General features: G+C 38.3%; 1 protein-coding gene across 1 annotated transcript in view; it reads left to right on the top strand.

The window, feature by feature from the left end:
- LOC124775447 (Down syndrome cell adhesion molecule-like protein Dscam2) overlaps positions 1 to 15024 on the top strand; it is a 157502-nt gene that overhangs the window by 124523 nt on the left and 17955 nt on the right. The gene's annotated exons all lie outside the window — the stretch shown is intronic.

The raw sequence follows: 15024 nt of genomic DNA, 5'->3' as shown, positions 1-15024 counted from the left end.
TAACCTCAGCCTAAATGGCCAATGGAATCAAGCACGTTTTGCATAATATCGAATTCATCTTCGGCTTTAAGGCAATGTGGACTTGAAAATTAAACCACTTTCCCCACACCAGGTTTAAATGGTTGTGCAAACTGAGTTCTAAGTATAAACATAGCAACAGAGAGTTCTGAATGGGACGAGGAGTGCATTTCATAATGTAATGAAAATCTCAAAGTGAGAAATGCATTGGGGCCAAATATATTCTTGTCTGACAGATCTGCCACAACCAAAAATGATAATGGCCAGAACACCTGATTATAAGTGTCTGTCAGTTTCTTTTAAAAAAAGTGTGGCCATATGCCCACCATTCTGACTGCACTTCACCAAATGAGGGGGCACACACTCTAAAGTACACACACTGATTTATAACCGAGACTAGTGTGTGAGAATTGAAAAGAAAATCACTAGGCCGCCTTGCACTGTTGCCTGTGACAAAATTTTATATGGTGTTAGAATCTGACCACTGCTTGAAATGTTATTAATTTGAATCTCTGCTGCATGCTGCCCTCTGCCCTACAATGTACTTCCGCAATGTAACCTCTGTGTTGGCCCTTATAACACTTTGTCCTCATGATGATGACACTGACATCTGGAACGCAAGGAAAAACAGTCTGAGAGACTATGAAACCAAGTTCATCACCACAAACAATGACTGGTACTAGCCCGCAACTGTGGAGAACACTACTACTGAATGGAACTTGTTTATTACTTTTGAGTCTGTTACTGAAACCTGGTGGACTATACCACCATGGCTATGAGTCAAATGCGAAGTGTCCAAGTCTACTGAAAATGCATGTGCAGTTCACAATACTTCAGCCAGGGAGTGATCAGACTGTCTTAAGGCTTATGCATGGACCTCCTTATATGAGGCAATGTGAATCACTACATTATGTATTAAGCTTTCTGCTTATGATTTACAACACCCACATACGAATTTACATTCTCAATACCACCCCTGAAAATCTGCAACTCAAGATGCATAACTTACAGCATCTGCCTTGCAATGTTGTAAGAATTTTAGTCTTGTCACTATCACATGCATCTTGTTGGAAAAATGATCACATAATAAAGAGAATATCGCAGACAACAGTAACAATGATGCTAACTTATGAATCAAGTAATTTAGCTGAGGATTCATAGACAACAAAAGGGCCCTTAGGTTATACTGACATTTAATATCATTTGCCTGAAATGGTAGCATGGTGTTTTTTTGGGATACTTCCTTATCCTCTTGAGTCTTATTAACACGTTCGCTGCGACTGATGCTTCTAAGCATTTCCGCAATCAACAAGCCAGTGCAGCTGATGCTCATAAGCTTTTCCGTGATCAACAAGCCAGTGTGGGTAATGCTTATAAGTGGCGTATTCACTAGCCGAGTACTCAGTTTAGTTTATTCAGCTGTGCATTCGTGTTAGTACAAGCAATCAATGAAATACCATGTAATGTTTTCCTGTCTGCAGTTGCGTGTTTTTGTCTTTAGTCTTCTGTGCTGCGCATTGTTAGCAATGGTGTCGAATCAACCAACACTGGGGCCTTCTAACCCAAAAAAGGGTAGGAAGAATGAACAATGAACAATGAATACGTTTCACAACAGTTCAGAATTGGACAACAATGACGAGGAAATCATCAACAATAAAGAACCCACACTCACAGAAGCAAGCAAACCAGGTTTGACTTGGCATGAAGGACCACATGGGATGCAGTATCATACATTTACAAAAGCAAAATGTTCGCAGATAAATCCTGCTGGCAATACACCAATGCGTTTCTTTAGGCTACTGGTTACAGATGACATACTGCAGCTCGTAGTTGATGAAATGAACAGTAATGCAGGCAATATATTTGCAAGCGGAAATATGAAAGAGTGCTCTAGGATTAGTACCTGTAAGTATAGAAGAAATACTAGTCTTCCTGGGTATTTCGTTACATACGAGTAATGTCAAATATACCCGATTCAAGACTACTGGAAGAAATACTCACTGTTCAAAAATAGAGGAATAGCAATGAGTATGGGACAGATATTTGCTCATCTTACGCTCACTGCATTTTACGAAAAATCCCGAGTCAGGAGACGTGAAACCAGATGATCGACTGTATAAAGTACGCCCTATATTGAATTAGTTTAACAACAGAATGTGTCAGGTGTGTTATCCAGGTAGGGATATACCTTTAGATGAATGAATGATTCTTTGGAGGGGATGACTGTCATTTAGACAACATATAAAGAACAAAAGGAATAAATATGACATCAAATTGTACATGCTAAATAATCCAGACAGTTTCGTAAATAAATGCACAGTGCACATGGGGATGCATAGTGATATGGGAGGAGAAAGGCATGCTGAAAAGATAGTATTACATTTGTCGGAAAAGAAGCTGCATGTTGGCCATCATGTTTACATGGAAAATTTTTACAACAACTTTGCTTTAGCTAAATCCCTGTTGAATGCAAAAACACATTGCACCAGAACACTAAGGCTAAATAGGAGAAATACCCCTAAAGATGTGATATGTGCAAAACTGGGGAAAGGAGACACTATTGCACGATATTTGGATGGCGTAATGATCGGCAAATGGAAGGATAGATGAGAAGTCTCCTATATTTCCACAGAATATCCTAATACAATGGGACATATGCTGAATGCATGCCAGAAAATAGTCTCGAAACCACTGCCAGCTATCAAATATAATAGTTGTATCTCTGGGACCGATAGGCAGGACCAGATGTTGTCGTATTATTTATGTGAACAAAAGACTATCTGCTGGCCAAAGGAACTATTCTTCCATGTAGTTGACATGCTAATGTTCAATTCACATTACCTATATAATAAATACTCTCAGGGTATAAAATGACATTGTATTATTATAGAATAGATCATATGTGTGCATAATGTGTCCAAACAAACTTGGATTCTGTTTGAACTGCTGCACAATTACACATCTGTAATGCAATGGGATGTTGTATCTTCAGAGGCAGATCTGTTCATGTTTGATTTATAAAGTGTTTGTAGGGTTTCCATAGCACCACATTGCTGATGAGTCCTGTTTCTTTTCCTCCATTTGATAAATCTTTTGGTGTTTTCAGACTCTAATTCTTTCCTGATGGAGCAGATTTATAACTTGTTTGAATTGCATTTTCTTTCCAGTTTGAAATAAAATCAAAAAATCAGAGGCATTGTTAGAACTGTTTGCAATAAAAGCATATAACACTTATAAGTGTCAGACAGCATGCAGCATTTATCACATGACTGGCAGGCTGCTAAAGCGTACTTGTATTTCTATATCTAGCTCCACCTCTTGCACAGACGTCATATTTGCTGTCAATATTATGTACCTGCACAACATGAACTTACAGGTTTTGCAGGGTTATGATTTCAGCTCTCAGCTCACGTGTGCTTACAAGCATCTGCCTAATGCGTTAGCGGCCCGCACTGGTGATCACAGCAAATGTGTTAAATGGTTGAAATGCCTAGGTTACTGGTCGCACCTGCAACTTCTGTAGTGGTGAACATTATCAGGTTCTGATGTTGGTTTAACCGACGCAGCCACAGTTGGAGAAATCTGATGTTTATGGTAGCACTTGGTGAATCAAAACTGCGCTTGCTTTGTCACCAGTGTTAAAACCTTCACTTGGGGCCAACAATGTTTAGTGAACACAATTAATTTTTGTAACAGTAAAGTAAAATTGTCTATTAGTCCACAAAGTCAACAGTTAACAGTTATTGTTGGTATATTCATGTGAGCCACAATATAAATTAATATAACATAGTCCTTGATTAAGTTGTATAAAAGCACTACTTATCTGATAAACATGTGTTTAGTAATGGAAGTTCCATGAAGCCTTGCAATGTTGCGAACCAAAAATCCAGACTAAGTAGCACTGTCCACACAGTAAACAGTCGTAATGGTGGTAGTCTACATAGGGAGGGGAGTCAAATAAAAGAAACGGGGAAAGAAACTGCACCAGGCATCATTATATTTGGTAACGATGGAAGTTTATGTGACCAGGCTGTGATTTCAGGCATGTTCCACTGCAATTGCTGTTGCTGGACATAGGTGATGTTACACATATCAATACACCTGTGTCTTCCATTTCCATTTTTGCCAGGGTTACTAAATTTTCCACCAACAGATGTTTAAAAAAATTTATTTGCACAGTTCTTTTTTTGTCAGTTTCATCACAGATGTGTGTTGGCTGGGTAATAAAATTTGTGTAATTGCAGTACATGGTAACTTAATTCTGTATATTTAGGTAAAGGGATCTGCTCCATCAATCTATATATTACTGCTTACTTTGGGATAATAATTTATTCACCATTAAATTCAGTGCATTCCCCACAATTATTTATTAAACACATTTAAAAGTAGTTAATTCCCATTGTAAGAAGGTATTTGTCAATCTCATTTCTAGACAACTGATCACAGGAAACAGAAATGTTCTAAACGCCATCACTGTACTAAATTGATAGATGCAGTGCTGATTTTTCTGGAAAAAAGTTAAGTGGTATTCTGAGAGACCAGAAGGAAATACCAAATGTTTAAAAATTATTATTGCGAGAAATTGTAAAATACTTTTGTGGCATACCTTAAAGTAAACAAATAATTCAGATTTATGTATAATATCTAGAATCTAGATTAAAAGAGGTACACTGCTGATTAATCTGGTTGTTTAAGCAAGTTCCAAAGTGTCATCAAAATATCACTGTCATATTTCTCACTTTCACTACTTACTTTTCATGTCTGTAGCCTGCAGTCTTCCTTTCAGAAACCAGCTCTTCACATGAAGAGTTGGGTTGAACAGTTATAAAGCAGGTCCTGCTAATTTGACGAACATCAAGTTGGCAACTGTCTTCAGGTACAGTGATACTCTCTCACATTCACTCGTGGATATCAATAGGCAGTTAACTGTATTTATCAGAGGCAATAGAGAAGCTGGGCATTTCTTTTTTTCAAGCAACTCTCAGAAACCTCTGATTACTTTTCTTTCGGGAAATCTGAACCTTTATATATTTTTAAATTTTATTCTTCAGCAGCAAAAGTTACTGTTCAATTGTCAGGCCAGTAAGAAGAATCCAGTATTTTAGTGCATGGAGAAATATATTCATCACTTAAGTCAGTCTTTCATTAACTTGCATAACCTTTCATAAAATAATGTTGAGTCATGGGAACTAGGCCAAGCAGTATGTTTCTTTTCGTCTTCTTTCTGACGAGAAACCCCCTTTAATTGTAATATTGTTCCTTTGCTTTTAAAGCATCATTATAATATGGACTCCTGTTTACCTTTCTCACGTCAAACACTCTGAGTTGTGTTTTCATTTTTTTGGTAGCAGTATGAACTGACATCATAGGTCTGCAGCTTTAAACTAAGATCAGATAACTCCTGTGGCATGTCACACATTAAACCTAGAACCAAAATATAATCAATACTGGTGATTTTTGTAGAAGACATGAAACTAGTGCCTCATAGTTTCTCCAAACTACTGAGACTCTTCTAAAACTAGAGGCAACCCACTCTGTTAATTTTAAGAACTTGGATTTCAAATTCTTCTGCGTGTATTCTTAGTTCTCAGGCATTTTTGGTTGACGGTAGAGCTTACCCAGGAAAGATTTACAATGATTGATTTCTGAAGGAAAAACTCTTTTATCACCAAATAGCCCTAGCTTATCGTTCTCACAGTGCCACTTTAAAACATGTGCGAAAGCTTGTTTCAGCACTGCATCTGCAACTTTCTATTTTTCCCCAACATAACTGCCACATCATGAGTGGCAAAAGAAATGAGATTTTCATTTCAAACTCTTGGTGTAAATTTAATGTCTTTAAATTATTCATTGCAGCACTGAATACACGTTCATCCGTCATGGATTCTATTTCAATCAAATGGAGGAAAATATAAAACTTGATTTTGTCACATCAGGTGACATTGTTCGAATATAAATAATCAATGAAGACAATTGGCTGAATGTTGAACTTCCATGAAGCATCAAGCAAATTTTGCTATGTGATTCATTTATATTTTTGATAATCCTGACTATGAATTCTCCAACATATGATTCAATATGTTGACACATTCCAACCTGAAATGAAGAATTTCTGAACATCAAATTCCAACTCAAAATCATTCAAAAGTTGACCCCTTTTGGCAACTTTGTAGGCAGTTCTGAAAACATTAGGTGTTACTGACTTTTCATTCCCCAGTGCTTTAACACAGAAAGATTCCAAAGATTTTTCACTTACTATAGATAATATTTTCAAACCAGCTTTATGGGCTGAACTTTCTTTGTGTTTAAAGATTTTCTTTTGAAAAGTGTCATCTGGTTTGTTTTGCCTTCTCCAAAGCATGATGTTGAAATTGTTGACTAATGTTTGAAAATATTCATTTCTTTTTTACTTATTTCCTGCCCCAATGACTCAAATTTCTTACAACTTCTACAACCCTCTTTCTTGGTTTTTACTATCAACCACTCATTCTTACAGAAATATTCTTTCCATTCCATTGTCCAACAGACAGAGAGATCACAATCAACACTACTTAAAGAAGTAGGCACACATTGAATGGTACATTTTCAGCACACGTGATATCATTTCACTCTTTTCTTTACTTTGATCATCTCTGCCACATTCATTGTCAGCCTTAAATAACTCAGCTTGTTGTTTACTGAAGCTGAGAAATACTGTGTAATCTTAGGGTGTATTTTGACTCAACCTTTAATAGAATTGCACACTTTGCCTTAACTTCCTCAACACTCAATACGCAAGTGAACAAATGACTTTACAATATTACTGCATAGCAATGAAAGCAGTGACTTTGCAAAATGTATTTCAAAATCTGACAGCATTTTTTCTATGGCTTTTAAACATTCACTGCAGAACAGTTTCAAGAATATGTACAGGTTGACAATCTAATTATGTTACAAACAGGTTGTGAGTTTGACTATGAGATACTAAAATGTAGACTTTCACAGCCTAGACTATGAGGTTACCTAAAAGAAATAACAACATACAATTTACAAATGTTCCAGATATAGATAATATCTAATATCATTACCTGCTTTTACTACTAATGTAATTGATGCATTTCTGCCTTTTAATATAAATCAAATGTAGCTCTTTTTCTCTTCTCAGAGGATTCAAAACATTAAAGTGGCTGCATCCCACAGAGCACTCCCAGAAACTCAGCACTAGATAGATGCACTACATCAACTCATTGCTTCATCATAGTGCCAATAGGTAAAAAACTCTGTGCTTGCGAATGGACAGTGCTTCTCTCAAATTTGCCAAAGGGAACGACATTGGCATTATTACAGCTCTGTGTACACTGTATAACATCACAGCTTATTTCCATTTTGTGCTTGTAATTTTGGTACAATAATTTCCAGCTCAAAATGCATGAATGCTGAACACATTAATTTTAAACCAGATAGATCACACTGCACAAATTTATTGAAATATAATGTTCAAGGTGCCATGTTGGTTGCATAATGAATTTGAAGTATGGTTAAAACAGTAACACATTTCAAACTTCTTAACAGAACACTCGTAAGGTCTGAAGAATTAAAACTGAGTGTCAGATTGGCATTCAAATCCAGAACCTTCACCTTTACTGGGCAAATGCTGTACTAGCTGAGCAATCCTGTCACTTCTCACATGCAAAATAGTCAATGTTAAACTGAGTATTAAAATAAATTTTTAAGTGAACTAAAAATAATGCAGGAAACTGTGGCTGGGCGACACTTAGAAAACAGTATGCCACCCAGGTAGCACACTAAAACCTTCTCGTAGCAGTTTAGGGAGAAAGATATTTCACAAATACTTAAAAACTGTATCACGCTCACCTCATTGTACACTAAAATAGAAAAAAAATAGAAGACATGTCAGTGGGTGAACTATCCTATTAAACAATAATAAAATACACTGAATCAAAATGTAACGTATTGAAATCTGTATGGCACAACCACCATAGTGTGGAGGGTCCTCTCACAAGAGCAGAAAGCCTAGTGTTGTCAGACTGTGCCCTACCTGAAGGCTAGGGAAAAGGACATCACCTAATCTCAGTGGCTAGAAGGAAGTATACCAAGGTCAAGTAGCTGATTTTACCAACCACAAGTTATGTTCTATCTTCCAGGCACTTTAATTTCTACCAGTACATTACACTGCACATCAACAATGAGGATACAGCATGCAGAGGGATAGCACACTAAGCCATTAGAACTGGAGTACATAATCACTTAACTGTGATGTCCATTGAACTTCCTTGTGCCCTGATACCCAGGAAACTGATATCTGTCATCTCATTCTTCAGCTTCTGGATGTTCTGGACAAAACTCTCCCTGACAAAAAAAGTAACCACCCAGAAGACATTCTCAGATGTCAACAAAAATTTGTACACATACACAACATTGGTGGATATAAAAATGATTACAGTAGTAATTCTCTGTGACAGGTAGAACAGCCATCACATTGCATTAGTGTTGTTCATGTTTAGTGGTGTTGTTACCAGGTGTGATAGGCTATATAAGGAATGTGAAGTTCCAGATGTTGATCAGTCATTGTGTAGGATACGGAGTTTCCCTGTACTCGTGTGAGACAACATTATCAGCAGCTGACAGAGAGTTTTGAAGGAACTGCATCATGGGTCTCCACTGGCTGGTGGAACCATGTAGTTTCCAGATTCATAGGGCTTTTGGATGTGATAATGGCCTGTTGTTGGACTGCGTGGGAATGTGACGACCAGCATACTTGTTGTTAAAGTTCCGATCGACCACCATGAGGGTGGATCACCATAGTCTGCACATCATAAACCCTTCACATCTGTATTGGCCATCGAAGAACAGTCAACAGACTCCCTGCAACATTCTGTTTCACACTGCACAATTGATTGGAGACTAGCAGCAGTTGGACGAAGAAGTTAGCATCCCTTCCATAGACTGCCATTAACATCACAATACAAATGGATACATTTGCAGTGGTGCCATGACTTGGATGCTTGGACTGCTGATGAATGGCATCATACTGTGTTCAGCAATGAATCACTGGTCTACACTATCCTTGATGAATCTCATCAGTAAGTACGGAATTGTCCTGGGCAGAGGCTCTATTCTTCCAGTGTTTTGAAAAGGCACAGTGATGTTACCCCTCACATAATATGTGGGGAGCCACTGGTTATGACTTCAGGTGATGGCTGGTAGTGATGGAGGAAATGTGATGCCACAGAAGTACATCACAGATGTACTATTTCCTAATCAGTTACCTTCAATGCTACAGTATTGTGGTGCAATGATCATCCACACGACATGTCTCTATGAATTGTGTGTATGATGTTGCTGAACTCATATGCCCAGAAAGATTCTCAGACCAGTCCCCAATAGAACAGACGGGGGACCAGCTTGAACATCAACAACAACCTAGTGAAAGTCTCAAGGATATGAACGTGAAATTACAACAAGTATGAGCCAGTTCACTTCACGACAGAATGCAATAGCTCTATGAAACCCTTCCCACATGAATCAGTGCTTGCATCCAGGCCACTGGTGGTGCAACATCACACTGATGAATGGGTTCATATTGCCATGCTCTTTGTAAATTGATTCAATGTTGTAATCACTGAAATAATATCACATACTCTCTCAACCCTTGAAGTTTCATTCCAATTACTTCTCCTCTTCTGGGTGCTTCACTTCTTTCGTCAGGCAGTATATTTGTTTGCTGGGTGCTTGTGTTGAACAGATTTAAGATCAATTTCTCAGTGCAAATACATCCCATCTGCTCTAGTGCGCTCTAGTGCACTCAATATTGCATGTCATTCTGTGTTACCTACAGTAATTCATTTTGTAAACAAATATTGCTCAGGAAACCACAGAGCAACCAAGAGTCACCACTTCTTAGACACATCTGTAAATACATTTTATTAGCTGCGGTGCTCATTAAAAATTTAATCTTCCTTCTGTGGCTCTACAGTTCATTGAGAACCTTGGGCTTTTCAATAACAATCCACCAGCTATCACAATTTTTCTTATCCTGTACATCCCATTTTGTGCAGGTCCTCCATGACCCAGTTTATCCATGTGATTCTCAGCAACCTCATTTCTTGGACCCCCTGGCTTTCCATCTAATATTCTTTTAGTTACTTCCACATGCCACACTCATTTCAATCTGATTAAATTCACTATTCTTTTAATGGGTGGGTCTTTATATTAGAATACAGCTCATGACTGCGCTTCTTCCTGCGTCTTCCTCTTTTACTGGTTGGGCCATGGATTCTTCAAAGTGCCTTTCTTTCAAAGACACCTAACATTACAGTACCTTTTGATGCCAGTGACAAAGTTTCCAAGGTTTATGTAAGCACATGTCTTACAAGTGTTTCATAAATCATTAATTTGGTGATCACGTTAAAAGTAGTGCACTGGTTATCTCACTAGACTCACATTCAGGAGGGCAACAGTTCAGATTTAAGTCCAATCATCCAAATTTAGGTTTTCCTTAATTTCCCTACATTTCTTATGGCAAATGCTAGGCTGATTCCTTTGAAAGGGCTTTCCTCTCCTATACTTCCTTGTTGCTCCATCTCTAATGAACTTATTGTCGACATGATGTTAAATGCTAATTTTCTTATTAAGGGCCTTCAGTAAAATAGTTTTTTAATGCAAAATAGGCTCTGTTGGTTGCTATATGTTCAATTTCATAAGAGCTGTCATTTGAATGGGTGACCATAAATCCCAGATATTTAAACTGCTCAACTGTCTCAAAAGTATAATTGCCCAAAGTTATTAAGGAAGGCATGTTCTTCTTGTGTGCTCTCCCAGCAGCCATACATTTTGTTTTATGTTAGTTGGCATCCAGTCCCTTATTCCTACAGACCTGCTCAAGTGTGATGAATGTCGCCTTCATTGCCTTCTGAGTTCTTGCAACTACAGGGTGTTACAAAAAGGTATGGCCAAACTTTCAGGAAACATTCCTCACACACAAAGAAAGAAAATATGTTATGTGGACATGTGTCTGGAAACACTTACTTTCCCTTTTAGAGCTCATTTTATTACTTCTCTTCAAATCACATTAATCATGGAACGGAAATACACAGCAACAGAACGTACCAGCATGACTTCAAACACTTTGTTACAGGAAATGTTCAAAATGTCCTCGGTTAGCAAGGATACATGCACCCACCCTCCGTCGCATGGAATCCCTGATGCGTTGATGCAGCCCTGGAGGATGGCGTATTGTATCACAGCCATCCACAATACGAGCACGAAGAGTCTCTACATTTGGTACCGGGGCTGCGTAGACAAGAGCTTTCAAATGCCCCCGTAAATGAAAGTCAAGAGGGTTGAGGTCAGGAGAGCTTGGAGGCCATGGAATTGGTCCGCCTCTACCAATCCATCGGTCACCGAATCTGTTGTTGAGAAGCGTACGAACACTTTGACTGCAATGTGCAGGAGCTCCATCGTGCATGAACCACATGTTGTGTCGTATTTGTAAAGGCACATGTTCTAGCAGCACAGATAGAGTATCCCGTATGAAATCATGATAACGTGCTCCATTGAGCGTAGGTGGAAGAACATGGGGGCCCAATCAAGACATCACCAACCATGCCTGTCCAAACGTTCACAGAAAATCTGTGTTGATGACGTGATTGCACAATTGCGTGCGTATTCTCGTCAGCCCATACATGTTGATTGTGAAAATTGTGGCGGTGAATCGAGGAAGTACAGTACATACTGACGAAACTAAAATGAGCTCTAACATGGAAATTAAGCGTTTCCAGACACATGTCCACATACCATCTTTTCTTTATTTGTGTGTGAGGAATGTTTCCTGAAAGTTTGGCCGTACCTTTTTGTAACACCCTGTATATCTATGTTATAAGCATAAGTGAGTATCTGCACTGATTTGTACAAGCTAATTTCTCTGCTCTACAGGTTTGCATCCCTCATGATCTTCTCCAAGTCAATATTAAAAATGAGACTGCCAGTGCATTTCCCTGCCTTACACTATCTCATATATCTAGTGAATCTGACATCATTCGAATATTGCAGTGCCAGTGTTGTTTAGAAACATGATGTAGTGTTTCTTCAGGCATGAGTGCATGTCCGAAGGAGCAAGCACTGTGATGACTACAGCCATTACAAAATACATGACATGTATTTGCAGTTGCAAATATGGGCAACCGTGAACTGTATAATTGAATGACGACAATGAAAATTTGTACTGGAACAGGACTCAAACCCGGACTTTCCGCTTATCGCGAGTGATTGCCATACCATTAGGCTATCTGAGCGCCTCATTCTTCGTTATTCTCAGGAAACTTCACAATATTTAAGGAGGTCTTAGTTCAGTCAAGTTTCTCCTTGTCAGCGTCATTTGCTGACTGGTAGTTGATAAAAAAAAAGTGATTTGTTCCAATCGCAAATTCAACTACCCTTGCTGAAATTTTCCTTAGGTTGAAGATATGGTCTACTGTTGGTTTCCCTGGAAGAAATTCACTTTATCTCTGAACAGTTGGGAGGAGGTAGTCAGACAGTATGTTGGAGAATACTTCATAAACCACATTTCGTAATTCCTTGATAGTTGTCACAGTCCAACATGTCTTCTTTCTTGTACACAGGGCATATAATTCCTTCTCTTCACTTGTGGAGGCATTTCCTTTCCACCTCATAATGAAAATCTGTTCTAATGCCTGCCGCTTTTCTTGAACAGTTCTGCTGGAATATTATCACTCTCTGGTGATATACTGTTCTTCTATTTCTTCAAAGCAGTTTCTTCAAGAGTTAGTGGGACAGGATTTTCATCTAAATCATCCTTGCACATCTATGGGATCTTTTGCTACTAGTATCAGTCTGGAGTTGAAGAGTTTATAAAAATGTTACTGCTATCTTTCACAAATATCTTTCACCTCACCTATGATTTTCCCTGTTTCATCCTTTACCAAGCTAGTTTTTGTAGTGAAGGGTTTCCAGGAAATATTTATTTTTCTATAATATTTCCTCACCTCATTCTGATTCCTAAAAATCTCCAATTCATTAATGTTTGCTTTCACACTCTCTTCTTTTTTCTTTGATGGACACTCTTTTCACTCCCCCTCATTTCTATACATACTTCCATCACTGCTCTGTACAATTTGATTGTAACTATCTTGTATATGTGTCATTCTTTTCCTCTGTTGTTCTCATTGCTCATGGACAATTTGTGAAAATTGCTTTCATGGGAGAGCAAGGCACAGTTTGGTACACAAGTGGTTCTGGAATAGCAATGAATCTGTACACATAACAGACCATGAAGAATTGCTATCGGATGGCATTGGAAACTCACCGGCCACAGCACAGACAGTAGTTATGCGCATGACAACTTCAGATCAGACATGAGATCCAGAACTGCACCAAGTCTTTGCAAGTCAAGTAAATGGAAACTCTGTCTAACACTGTTAAAATCAATTCACTCTCTCTCTCTGTGGGCATCCTATCCTCCTAATTGTAAATCTCAGCTGACTAGTTGCTTTTGTAGGATGGGAGAGCAACAAAAAACTGCAAAATTTTCCACAAATAGTAGTCATTACACTGGGCCTCTCATCATGGTCATAATAATAATTAGGGCAATAGAAGATAGTTGTATACTACTTAAGAGACGCCGTTCTCCTGCTCAAATCTGTCAGAGAACACTTTGCTGTAAAAAAAACACTGTGATTGGAAGAACTGTACGAGTGTAAATAGGATCTATCCAAGAAAATTGTGCTCCAAAGTAATACCACATACCTTATCTGTGTTGAAAAATATCATTCTGAAAAGCTGTTTCCATGGGAAAGTGTGCTGCATGAGCACTTCCAGCAGGGTCGGGTTATCACTGGTGGATCTGTGTCTACTGAACCAACACTGGTGTGGCAAAGGAGATTTAAGGTCTCTATGATCCAGACCACATGGTAGTTTTCTATGTGCTCCAAGAGTACAATAGTTTGTGGTATGTATTTCGTCAGTTCTTTAAAAAATCACAAATGTGTAACAGCCAGTAGAAACTCATCAAAAAATTGAAACTGGTATCTGCATGCAAGGTAATTGAGCTGCTTTCCAATAGGCAATGACTGCAAATTATATGTTCAAAACATACATTTTTGAGAGATTATCCTTTGTGTACGCCCAGAAAAAAGGAAAAAATTGATGAACTTGTAGAATTAAACCAAAAACATCACAGCAGCTAAGTGGTTAAACCATAAGCATATCCGGACATCTGCTTAACAACGTACTTTAGTCACCATTGCTGTTATTGTTTAATGCTTTTCTTATGAGCCACACTTTATGTACTCACCACCATTAACGTGTGATTTTAGGCTTGATGAGAGAATCAGAGATGTGAAAAATGAGTTTACTTCCCCAATTGGCATTACATGCTTACTAGAAGTCGGCTCAGTGAATTTCTGTACACTGTGTAAAATGTAAATTTGAAAGTAAGCTCAGGTGTTAGTCTTTCTTCATGCCCTCTACCACTACTGCCAATCTTTATGATCTACATTGTGTAGTGTGAGTGGTGCAAAGTATTTACATGAGTAACGTATGTATTTGTTGCAACTGTTTCCTGTCAGATTTGAACATGAAAGTCTTTAAAATGTGCTATTGCAAAACCCTTGTTCTACTTCTGTGTGACATCTCTGTCACAGCGCATCATCTGCACAAAAAGTATATTTTCACACTCCACAAAATTCTTTCACCCCCATCTGCACTCCCATACTGAAGGGCCACTTGCACTCTCTAAACATACAGCAGGTGAGCTCATACAACATGCGTTAGTGTGGTATGGTGACTGTGCTGGCTGTTGGATGACTTAACAAGTTGCAAGCCAATGAGAGTTCACTAGCCGGAAATGGGTGACATTTCCTCGATTATGACTGAGCATATTCTAAAGACTCAAAGTGTTTGGATTTAAAAGATTGATATTGTTATGGAATACAGTACATTGCATATAGATGCAAAAAGATAAAATTGAGTTATAAGTGGCACAAGAAA

This window comes from Schistocerca piceifrons, chromosome 2 (genome assembly GCF_021461385.2).
Source record: "Schistocerca piceifrons isolate TAMUIC-IGC-003096 chromosome 2, iqSchPice1.1, whole genome shotgun sequence".
Lineage (NCBI taxonomy): Eukaryota > Metazoa > Arthropoda > Insecta > Orthoptera > Acrididae > Schistocerca > Schistocerca piceifrons.
This window is presented reverse-complemented; position numbering and strand designations above follow the sequence as displayed.